The sequence below is a fragment of the Vicia villosa genome, linkage group LG4 (genome assembly GCF_029867415.1).
Source record: "Vicia villosa cultivar HV-30 ecotype Madison, WI linkage group LG4, Vvil1.0, whole genome shotgun sequence".
Lineage (NCBI taxonomy): Eukaryota > Viridiplantae > Streptophyta > Magnoliopsida > Fabales > Fabaceae > Vicia > Vicia villosa.
The window spans coordinates 117186885-117198925 of record NC_081183.1 but is presented as its reverse complement, the minus strand read 5'-3'; the positions used below and the strand labels follow the sequence as shown (position 1 = coordinate 117198925).

Below are 12041 nucleotides of genomic sequence, written 5' to 3'. Positions count from 1 at the left end.
CAGTCCTGTCAGCACTCCTATGCAATCATCTTGCAAACTCACCAAGACTGGTTCTCCTGCTCTTTCTGACCCTTTCATGTACAGGTCTGTAGTTGGGGCTTTGCAATATGCCACCATTACTAGGCCTGATATTGCTTTTTTTGTGAACAAAGTGTGTCAGTTCATGTCTCATCCTCTTGAGACTCATTGGGTTGCAGTCAAGAGAATCTTTCGTTATCTTAAGGGCACACAATCTCATGGGCTTCATCTGTCTCCTCTGTCCTCCAGTCAACTGCCTCCTGTCAAGGTGTTTTGTGATGCTGACTGGGCATCAGATCCAGATGACAGGAGTACATCTGGTGCTGCTATCTACTTTGGTGCTAACTTGATTTCTTGGTGGTCTAAGAAACAATCGGTTGTGGCAAGGTCCAGCACAGAAGCAGAGTACAGGAGTTTGGCTCAGGCCACTGCAGACTTACTCTGGCTTCAAACATTATTCACTGAACTTGGCATCTCCATTCAGCAACCTCTTGTTCTTTGTGACAATCAGTCTGCTGTTTTGCTAGCTCATAATCCCATACTGCACTCTCGTACCAAGCATATGGAGATAGATCTCTTTTTTGTGAGGGAGAAAGTCATTGCCAAGACAATTACTGTTGCTCACATTCCTAGTGTTGATCAAGTGGCTGATGTCCTCACCAAACCTCTCCCTTCTACTAAATTTTTGGAATTCAAACACAAACTCAGGGTTGCTAGCTCCCCATGAGTTTGTGGGGGGGTATTAGAGTATTAGCTTAAGTACTGAAGCCAGTCAGCATGTTACTGACAGCTGGCTGTTACTCTTAGTAGTAACTGGCTACTACAGGTCACAACTTGTAGTATATAAACAAGTTGTGATCCCTTGATGTAACTAACTTTTGATAATTGAAAATCAGTTACAACTGAATGAAAGTTCAACTATTCTCTATTTCTATTAATATCTCCATCCAACAGTCTTTGATTCTCATTCTGACGTACTTTTTCATAGAATTCTTATTCCAATATTCGAATCATGCCACTTTCAGTAACAGATTTGTAATTTTCTTATTTCAATATCTGAATCATGCACCTTTCAGCGATAGATTTGTAATTTTATGCATCATACAAGGTGCAAACTTTCGTTTACCATAAATTATTTTCCAAATCCTATCCTCAAACAAAAAAACTACCACCGCTTTTATAGGAATTTTCATTAGTCACCTTTAATTCGTCCCCATGCCACTTTCAGTAATAGATTTGTAATTTTCTTATTCCAATATCTGAATCATGCACCTTTCAGCAATAGATTTGAATTTTATGCATCATACAAGGTGCAAACTTTCGTTTACCATAAATTATTTTCCAAATCCTATCCTCAAACAAAAAAACTACCACCGCTTTTATAGGAATTTTAATTAGTCACCTTTATTTCGTCCCCATGGCACTCAAAACCTTTCCCACAAAAGGCATCCATATCTCCATTACCATCTCGGGACATTCACAATAAAGTGAATTTCATTTCTTAAACAAAAAGTCACCGGTTAACTTTATTTCGTCCCACAGCACTCAACACATTTCCGACAAGGCTTCCATATCTCCATTTCCATTTCGGGACATTCACGGTAAAGTGAATTTCATTTCTTAAACAAAAAGTCACCGGTTAACTTTATTTCGTCCCACAACACTCAACACATTTCCCACAAGGCATCCATATCTCCATTTCCATCTCGAGACATTCACGGCAAAGTTAATTTTATTTCTTAAACAAAAAGTCATCGGTTAACGTTATTTCGTCCCGACAGCACTCAACACATTTCCCACAAGGCACCCATATCTCCATTTCCATCTCGAGACATTCACGGTAAAGTGAATTTCATTTCTTAAACAAAAAGTCATCGGTTAACGTTATTTCGTCCCCACAGCACTCAACACATTTCCCACAAGGCACCCATATCTCCATTTCCATCTCGGTGCATCCACGGTAAAGTGAATTTCATTTCTTAAACAAAAAAGTCATAAATCTCGTTCCTGATTCAAGTTTCGTTAAACTGTAAACCAACTTATAAGTTATAGCCCAAGCAATACTGCAAAGTTAAGCAGATAACTAAATGGTTCCTATACTTGGGCGATTCAGAATGCCGCCAATAAGGCATTTTGGCGTCTTGCCAAACACTCAAATAAAAAAATTATCAAAACAAAATTAAGATTGCTAGCACGGACACCAGACAGGACACCATTGAACTTAATCACAAGTGTAGTGTCGCAGTTAAAAGAAGTCACAAATAAGATCAATTATTATTTTTTGGAAAAAAAAAGGTGTCTAATTTTTGGGACCCCAATATGCATTAATACTATAGTTCATTTTTCTTCTCGTATCGTACTTGATGATACTCTCTAATACGCTCCGGTATCTTTTCAGCATACTTTGATGCAATATGACAGATCAAATTTTTTAAGTAAATAAAAAAATCCGGGTACACTGTCAATACACTCCCGACATGCCATTGACACTTCTGACTCATACTCTCCATTACTACTCACATCTCACATGCATACTTTATGTTCAGTGTTGATACTCTTGCTCGTTAGTGGCAACTAATGCAATGTATGTCACTGCTTCATTCTTTAAGCTAGTAATCCCCATTTTCTCATTTATATATGTTAATTACACAGATGCAATTTATATCACATTTCTTCACCTATATTCAACTTTCATCACTATTCTTGGCCAGTGCAATAATACTTTCATCATATTTTGTGAATTATTGTATTTACTTATATATGTACTTCAACCATATCCTGTATTTTTCAAGTAACAGCATATCATGGTGTCAAATGTGTATTGTATCTGATGCTCTTATTGTGTTAGCATCATAGTTGTAAGCTCAAATTCAAACATCCAAAATAAATAAACAATGGTGTTATGAATCATGGCATTTACAAAATATAAACTCTAACCTGATTGTATGAAAATTGCAGCATCTTTAACAGTCCGAACTTTGTTTCTTACAAACACTGCTTTTATCTGCTTCTGTATAATAACAGCTGCTTTATGCCTCTGAAGCAAAGCAACATATGCCTTTCTTGTTTTCTCTCCCCGAATAACTGCATGCATAGATAATATGTTTCCAATGTCGCTTTGGTATCCGACAAAGAAACACTTTTCTTTTCAGAAGTTTAACAATTAACAGAAACACAAAAAGCAATCAGCATCCATAAAACCCTACCAATTCATTTTCAGAAGTTGCACAATCCATTTCCAGCATAACTGTGGTTTAACCAATGGAACATTAAGGTAGCATTTGATAAGTGTTAAACAAGGCTGGAACATCTATTTTTTTATCTTTTATACTTTAAAATAGAATGGGAAATGAAGTTTAAAAGTGCTACGTTTTAATTCCACTAAAGGGATTGGTGTGAGGTATGGATCAAAGAGAACAAAACAAAACATTCTATTATGTTCTGTCTATATACAAGCACTACCTAAAAAAGTAAAAATCTGCAGCAGTTTACACAGAACAATTCCAAGGGTTAGATCATATGATCATCAACTAATCGTTGTTTAGAAAACAAAATCATTTGACAGAGTCTTTGTGTTAACTCAATTTTTAGTCCTATCAGCATTGCAGCATTGACAAACCCCTATTTTTAGAACTAACAAATAGAAGATGCATCATATAATTAAAAAGTAGTTAAAACGCCATTCTGATCCTCAATGGAGAGATCAGTAATTCGACATGAATAAAGACTAAAAAATTATTGAATAATATTCATTTCAAATATCAGTATGTGTGCTGAATAAATCCTCCTTTTCCATTAGACTGTTTAGGGCTACAAACCAATATGTAATGACATCTTTCCTTTCCATTTCCACCAAAATAATCCATGTCTCCCTCCAACACTCTTTGATTCTCATTCCCATTCAGACGTACTTTTACATAGAATTCTTATTCCAATATCTGAATCATGCCACTTTTAGCAAAAGAGTTGTTCTTTTATTCATCATATCATACAAGACGCAAACCTTCATTTATCATAAATCACTTTCCAAATCCTATCCTGGAACAAAAAAACCACCACCGCTTTCATAGGAGTTCTCATCGGTTAACTCTATTTCGTCCCGAAAGCACTCAACACATATCCCACAAGGCATCCATATCCCCATTTCCATCTCGGGACATTCACGGTAAAGTGAATTTCATTTTTTAGACAAAAAGTCATCAGTTAAATTTCTTACGTCCCCACAGCACTCAACACATTTCCCACAAGGCATCCATATCTCCATTTCCATCTCAGGCCATATATTGTCCGATGTGGGACTCTTAACACACCCCCTCACGCCCAGGACTAGACAACTGGAGTGTGGAAATGAATGGCAGGTGGCCCGATAGCGGAAACCATAGAAGGTGGCCCACCGGATCTTAAATTAGGCTCTTGATACCATATTAAGAAATGTGATTGGGCCTAACTCAACACTACAAAACCGGCTTGTAGGGTGAGGATTGTCCTCACTTATAAGGACATGTTCAGGCCATATATTGTCCGATGTGGGACTCTTAACAGTTAACTTTACTTCGTCCCCGTAGCACTAGGCACATTTCCCACAAGGCATCAATATATCCATTTAAATCTCGGGACATTCACAGTAAAGTGAATTTCATTTCTCAAACAAAAAGTCATCGGTAACTTTATTTCATCGCCACAGTACTTAACACATTTTCCACAAGGCATCCATATCTCCATTTCCATCTCGGGACATTCACGGTAAAGTGAATTTCATTTCTTAAACAAAAAGTCATCGGTTAACTTTACTTCGTCCCCACAGCACTCAGCACATTTTCCACAAGGCATCCATATATCTATTTACATCTCGGGACATTCACAGTACAGTGAATTTCATTTCTCAAAAAAAAAGTCATCGGTTAACTTTATTTCGTCACCACGGCACTCAACACATTTCCCACAAGGCATCCATATCTCTATTTCCATCTCGGGACATTCACGGTAAAGTGAATTTCATTTCTCAAACCAAAAGTCATCGGTTAACTTTATTTCATCGCCACAGCACTTAACACATTTCCCATAAGGCATCCATATCTCCATTTCCATCTCGGGACATTCACGGTAAAGTGAATTTCGTTTGTTAAACAAAAAGTCATCGGTTAACTTTATTTCGTCCCCACAGCACTCTGCACATTTCCCACAAGGCATCCATATATCCATTTACAAATCGGGACATTCACGATAAAGTGAATTTCATTTCTCAAACAAAAAGTCATCGGTTAACTTTATTTCGTCCCCACGGCACTCAACATATTTCCCACAAGGCATCCATATCTCCATTTCCATCTCGGGACATTCACGGTATACTGAATTTCATTTTTCAAACAAAAAGTCATCGGTTAACTTCATTTCGTCGCCACAGCACTCATTACATTTCCCACAAGGCATCCATCTCTCTATTTCCATCTCAGGAAACGGTAAAGTGAATTTCATTTCTTAAACAAAAAGTCATCGGTTAACTTTATTTCATTCCCACGGCAACTCAACATATTTCCCACAAGGCATCCATTACTCCATTTCCATCTCTGGACATTCACGGTAAAGTGAATTTCATTTCTTAAACAAAAAGTCATTGGTTAACTTCATTTCGTTGCCACAACACTTAACACATTTCCCACAAGGCATCCATATCTCCATTTCCATCTCGGGACATTCACGGTAAAGTGAATTTCATTTCTTAAACAAAAAGTCATCGGTTAACTTTATTTCGTCCCCCAAACAACTCAATACATTTCGCACAAGGCATTCGTTACTCCATTTCCATCTGGGGACATTCACGGTAAAGTGAATTTCATTTCTCAAACAAAAAGTCATCGGTTAACTTTATTTCGTCACCACAGCACTCAACACATTTCCCACATGGCATCCATATCTCCATTTCCATCTCGGGACATTCTAGGTAGAGTGAACTTCATTTCTTTAACAAAAAGTCATAAATCTCGTTCTTGATTCAAGATTCGCCAAACTGTAAACCAACTTAAGTTATAGCCCAAGCAATACTGAAAAGTTAAGTAGATAATTAATTGGTTCCTATACTTGTGCGATTCAGAAAGCCGCAAAAAAGACATCTTGGCATCTTACCAAACACTAAAAAAAATTATCAAAACAAAACTAAAATTGTTAGCACGGACACCAGACATGATACCATTGAACTTAATCACAAGTGTAGTGTTGCTTCGATATCCGACACAGACACGTCTTTTTTCATAAATGTAACAACTAACAGTACAGTGAATTTCATTTCTTAAACAAAAAGTCATAAATCGCGTTCCTGAATCAAGTTTCGCTAAACTGTAAACCAACTTATAAGTTATAGCCTGAGCAATACTACAAAGTTAAGCAGATAACTAATTGGTTTCTATACTTGTGCGATTCAGAAAGCCGCCAAAAAGGGATTTTGATATCTTACCAACACTCAAATATAAAAATTATCAAAACAAAATTAAGATGGCTTGCACGGACACCAGACACGACACCATTGAACTTAATGTCCCTTCGATATCCGACTGAGACACACCTTTTTTCAGAAGTGCAAAAAAAAATCAATCAGCATCCATAAAACCTTACCAATTCATCTTCATCCAATAAAACCCTAGACCAATAAAAAAAACAAAAGAATTGCATTGTAAATGCATCTATGGAGTCAAGTGCTATAAATCTGAGGTTACTACAGCAGCCCCATATAATTCAACTGTTGGTCTTATCTTAGGGTTTTTAAAAAAACACTGCCACTACCATTGTATTGTACAATTTGTACTCATACTGGTGACTCCATGAGCGTCTTTCCAAATCTACTAGAAAAGTAACTTTTTGAGTTAACTCAACTTTGATACTTAATATTGTAAAGTAATATACTAATATGATACAGAATTTGACAATCATGGATGATTATAGCTCTAAGTAGTAGATTCCATTCCACCTGCTTCCAACATATGTGCGATTTACCCAAGGGAATGCAAAGGTACTGTAAAATAGAATGGGAAATAAAGTTTAAAAGTGGTACGTCTTAATTCCACTAAATGGATTGGTGTGGAGTGTAGACCAAATAGAACTAAACAAAATATTCTAAAATGTTCAGTCTAGTTGTATGCGAAGCACTATCTAAAAAGGTAAAAACCGCAGCAGTAGTAAACACAAAAATTCCAAGGATTAGGTCTAGGTATATGATCATCAACCGGTTGTTGTTTAGAAAACCCATTTGACAGTGTCATTGTGTTAAAACTCAATTTTCAATCCTATCAGCAGCAATGCAGCATTGACAAACCATTGTTTTTAGAACTAACAAACTGAAGATGCATCAGCATAGTTAAAAGTATTTAGAATGCCATTCTGATCCTCAAGATTTACATAACATCCATTATTTCCCGATTATTATAACTAAAAAGTTATGACTTCATGTCATTAGAAGACTGATCTTGCTAATCTTTTAAGAACATTTTCTCAAAAATATTTTAAGAACTAAATTGAGGGTTTACAGTTAAATGAAAATTATGTTTGTCTTATCACAACAACATAATACTGCCTAATATAATAATAGAACAGACAAGAAGAGCTTATCTGAGACGATCAATCAATAATCCTAAAGAATTTATTAGGAGATGAAATGATAGTATACAATATTCTGAAAATGTGATCAGCAATTAATCCCAGAGATGTATTAAGAAATAACCCTATGGAACATACCAACACAATGGAGGGATCAGTATTTCGACATAAATAAAGACTAGAAAACTATTGAATAATGATTTGGCAAATATCAGTATCTTTGCTGAATAGATTCTCCTTTTCCATTAGACTCTGTCTAAGGCCACAAACCACTATGTAATGACTCCTATCCTTTTCATTTCCACCGAAATAATCCATGTCTCCCTCCAACACTCTTTAATTCTTATTCGAACGTACATTTGCATAGAATTCATATTCCAATATCTGAACATAGAATTCTTACAAGACATCCATATCTCCATTTTCATCTCGGGACATTCACGGTAAAGTGAATTACATATTTTAAAGAAAAAGTCATCGGTTAACTTTATTTCGTCCCCACAACACTCAACACAATTCCCACAAGGCATCCATATCTCAATTTCCCTCTCGGGACATTCACGGTAAAGTTAATTTCATTTCTTAAACAAAAAGTCATCGGTTAACTTTATTTCGTTCCCACAACACTCAATACATTTCCCACAAGGCATCCATATCTCCATTTCCATCTCGGGTTATTCATGGTAAAGTGAATTTCACGTTTCCCACAAGGTATCCATATCTCCATTTCCATCTCGGGAAAATCAATGTAAAGTGAATTTCACGTTTCCGACAGGGCATCCATATCTCCATTTCCATCACAGGACAATCACACATTAAAGTGAATTTCACGTTTCCTACAAGGCATCCATATCTCCATTTCCATCTCGGGACAATCACACATTAAAGTGAATTTCACGTTTCCCACAAGGCATCCATATATCCATTTCCATCTCGGGACAATCACGGTAAAGTGAATTTCACGTTTCCCACAAGGCATCCATATCTCCATTTCCATCTCGGGACATTCACGGTAAAGTGAATTTCACGTTTCCCACAAGGCATCCATATCTCCATTTCCATCATGGGACAATCACGATAAAGTGAATTTCACGTTTCCCACAAGGCATCCATATATCCATTTCCATCTCGGGACAATCGCGGTAAAGTGAATTTCACGTTTCCCACAAGGCATCCATATATCCATTTCCATCTCGGGACAATCACGGTATTGTGAATTTCACGTTTCCCACAAGGCATCCATATCTCCATTTCCATCTCGGGACAATCACACGGTAAAGTGAATTTCACGATTCCCACAAGGCATCCATATCTCTATTTCCATCTCGGGACAATCATGGTAAAGTGAATTTCACATTTCCCACAAGGCATCCATATATCCATTTCCATCTCGGGACAAACACGGTAAAGTGAATTTCACGTTTCCCACAAGGCATCCATATCTCCATTTCCATCTCGGGACAATCACACGGTAAAGTGAATTTCACAATTCCCACAAGGCATCCATATCTCCATTTCCATCTCAGGACATTCACGGTAAAGTGAATTTCATGTTTCCCACAAGGCATTCATATCTCCATTTCCATCTCGGGACAATCACACGGTAAAGTGAATTTCACAATTCCCACAAGGCATCCATATCTCCATTTCCATCTCGGGACATTCACTGTAAAGTGAATTTCACGTTTCCCACAAGGCATCCATATTTCCATTTCCATCTCGGGACATTCACGGTAAAGTGAATTTCATTTCTTAAACAAAAAGTGATAAATCTCGTTCTGATTTAAGTTTCGCTTAACTGTAAACCAACTCATAAGTTATAGCCCAAGCAAAACTACAAAGTTAAGCAGATACCTAATTGGTTCCTATACTTGGGCTATTCAGAAAGCCGCCAAAAAGGGATTTTAGTATCTTACCAAACCCACTCAAATATAAAAATTATCAAAACAAAACTAAGATGGCTAGCACGGACACCAGACACAACTCCATTGAACTTAATGTCTCTTCGATATCCGACACAGGCACACCTTTTTTCTAAAGTGCAATAATTAATAGAAACACAAAAAACAATCGGCATCCATAAAACCCTGCAAATCCAAAAGCTGCAAGGTTGAGACTCGGACACAACAATGTTCCCTTCTTTATAGATGAGTTCACATTGAGATGCTAAATGCATCTATGGAGTCAAGTGCTATAACTAGGCTATACCTCAGCCACATATCATTCAACTGTTGTTCTTATCTTAGAGTTTTTTAAAAAAACACTGCCACTGCCATTGTATTGTACAATTTGTACTCATACTGAAGACTATGCTCGTCTATCCAAGTCTATTACAAAAGCAATTTTTTGAGTTAACTCAACTTTGATACCTACTATTGCAAAGTAATATGATACAGAAATTGACAACCATGGATGACTATAGCTCTAAGCAGTAGATTCCACCCAGCGTTATTAAATAGCAAATAGCAGCGCCATGGCCGCTATGGTGGATATACATGGCATTTTGTAGTCTCACCGCAATGGTAAACATCGGCCAGATATTGCAGGCTTTTCTGCCATAATCAGCTATAACGGCGCTGCAAAGTGGCCGGTATGCCGGGATTTTGGCTCCGCCATGGACCGCCATCAACAACATTGATTCCACTTGATGGCCAACAATATGGGGAAATAAACACTATTCAAGGTTGCACAAGCCATTTCCAACATAAGTGTGATTTATCGAAGGGAACGCTAAAGTAGCATTTGATAAGTGTTATACATGGCTGGAACATCTATTTTTTAAGTTTTTTCTTTAAAATGTTACAAAATAAAAAGAAAAATGAACTAAGATAATAAATTAAGAAGAGCAATTTCCAAGATATTCCTATATTTAAAATCATATCCTTTTATACTATATAAAGAATAACTTTAAATTATCAATTTGCAGAGTGGGTGCAATCTTTATACATGTCCTACTAAATATCCACAACTTCCAAAGATAATGTTCAAACATATTTAGTTTAGGATCATCCACTTTGAACCAATCCAATTAATGCACCCAATGTCGTAGTATAACCACACTAAGTAGCCAAACTTGACAATAACCACAAGATATCATACAATATCCTTTTCAAGAATAGAAACCATGTTGGTACTGTGTCGAACAGATAATGAAAAATAAATCCATTACTGTTTCAAAGTATGCATTCATAATAGAAATATGAACTATGCAATGCAATACTGGACATAATCCATAGGTTTTTAAATCAAAAACCATACATACCAATTTCTGACTAATTTTAGCGTGATTATCATAACAATAAGTGTCTATAAACAAACAATATTTGATCATGATTGATCCATATAACATGTAAAATACTTATCTTTCAATGGTCCCGACGACACCGCGATATGTAAAAACACAGAACCGAATCATAACTAAGCACAAATCTAGTCGAGCAGCTGCGTTTTTTGGTTTCACATGCGTTGACATTCAATTTAGCAGTATGCTGTAAATTGCTTTCTCAGATACATAAAACATTATTCACAACATGATTATGCCTAGTATTGAATTAAAAATCAATTATAAGATGATCAATTATCGCGACTTTATGAAAAAACACTTATCTTTCGAGGATGGTGATGACACTGTTTCAGTATTGTGATCAGATTCGCGGCGACGAATTTCAACAAAGCCCCTTTTCTTGACTCATAGCCAATTCCTCCAAAGTCAGTAGCCTTCCTGCTTTGAAAACAATATTCGACTTCTCTCAATCAAAATTACCGATTGAAATCGTGTTCCTGCAAAGCACTCTCTTTAAGTATGCCAGCATTGCTTCTACACAATGTCAGTGTTAGCAACGCTTCACTAATTGCATTCCTTCTGCGCTACATTAGACATAACAACTTCTCTTAGATGCCCTGTCGATATTTTTGGCTTCGCAAGACGGTCCTCTGATTCTGCATTTATTGTGTGATTTGAATGCCGAGCTATAGTGTTGTCTGTTTTCTCTTCGGTACATCACGGGGTTATGAGTGAAATGAACTCACACAAATCATCCTAAACAAAATACACAACATACCAAAAGCATGTGATTAATATTATACGTAACCAAGATATAATATTCTAACAACATTAAACATGCTTGTCCACGTATGTAAATAGTAAAAGCTAGAGACCCTATTCAAAATCTAAATACCTGAGGTAAATAGCTCCAGCCACTATTTTAGAAAAGAGAAGCAAGTCTCACCATTCAAAAATTCTGCAGACCTTTTCATGTATTAGTTACAATCAATCGGATCGTTTACCATGCCGCCCAAATCATTAAGAAGAATATAATGTATCAAAAGGAAATTTCTTTTTGGAGTCATAACATAAACATCAATATGCACATAATCCAAACATTGCATTTGCAGCACTATCTTTTATGTCTATAAACTGCTAATGGTGAACGTCT

The 12041-nt window shown here is 36.5% G+C and overlaps 1 protein-coding gene across 23 annotated transcripts in view; it reads right to left on the bottom strand.

Annotated features, from left to right (window-relative positions):
- LOC131595096 (transcription initiation factor TFIID subunit 1-like) overlaps positions 1-12041 on the bottom strand; it is a 39259-nt gene that overhangs the window by 20592 nt on the left and 6626 nt on the right. For 18 of the 23 annotated variants that reach the window (XM_058867346.1, XM_058867353.1, XM_058867352.1 and 15 more), the window contains 2 exons: positions 11784-11846; positions 2956-11644 (listed from right to left, as the gene is read on the bottom strand). The exons of 4 other annotated variants lie outside the window; for them this stretch is intronic. The gene's annotated coding sequence lies outside the window, so the exon portion shown is untranslated. The remainder of the gene's footprint in view (positions 1-2955; positions 11645-11783; positions 11847-12041) is intronic. One more of the 23 variants, XM_058867349.1, reaches the window with a different exon arrangement.